The sequence below is a fragment of the Osmia lignaria genome, unplaced genomic scaffold (genome assembly GCF_051020975.1).
Source record: "Osmia lignaria lignaria isolate PbOS001 unplaced genomic scaffold, iyOsmLign1 scaffold0154, whole genome shotgun sequence".
Lineage (NCBI taxonomy): Eukaryota > Metazoa > Arthropoda > Insecta > Hymenoptera > Megachilidae > Osmia > Osmia lignaria.
In genome coordinates, this window is record NW_027478295.1 from 4299 (window position 1) to 5000 (window position 702).

The window sequence follows — 702 nt, forward strand, 5'->3', positions numbered from 1 at the left end:
ATGTACATTTAAAGCAAGTCCAAGGAACTCTCTCCGTTAATGTTTGAAAAGGTGTGTGCAGATGGAGGAGAAATGTATAAAGTACAGAGACGAGGTTGGTGGGCCCGCTCTAATGATAAAGATTATAAAATTTGGTGGCAAAATGACCAGCATGATCACTGTACGCGCTTTCTCGATTTGTATAGCATGCCACTGTCCGCGCTATCTTTTATTATATTGTCCAGCGTGTGTGGGTCTACGTGCTTGCACGATGGATGCACGGCGTGAAAGTGATTTTCGTGCTTTATGAGAGGAGGAGGAGAATATTTGGCCTCTATAAGAGGTACAAAATTTATGAAATGTGTGTTACATACAAAAGAGAAATGGCTTAACGTCGATCGGTCTTACAGGGAGGGCCGACGACGAAAATTTAAATTTACAATAATAACTAAGCTCCCTGGTTGATCCTGCCAGTAGTCATATGCTTGTCTCAAAGATTAAGCCATGCATGTCTAAGTACATACCGAATTAAGGTGAAACCGCGAATGGCTCATTAAATCAGTTTTGGTTTCTTAGATCGTACAAAACATTACTTGGATAACTGTGGTAATTCTAGAGCTAATACATGCAAACCAGAATTCCACCCAGAGATGGGAGGAATGCTTTTATTAGATCAAAACCAATCGGTGGCGGACGGCTTGTCCGTTCGTCCATCGTCGGCTT

The 702-nt window shown here is 41.9% G+C and overlaps 1 non-coding gene across 1 annotated transcript in view; it reads left to right on the forward strand.

The window, feature by feature from the left end:
- The first annotated feature begins 433 nt into the window (after window positions 1-433).
- Window positions 434-702, forward strand: part of LOC143308119 (small subunit ribosomal RNA) — a 1923-nt gene continuing 1654 nt past the window's right edge. The window contains exon 1 of the ribosomal RNA XR_013065123.1: window positions 434-702. This exon is cut by the window's right edge and continues 1654 nt beyond it. This is a non-coding gene — a ribosomal RNA (small subunit ribosomal RNA).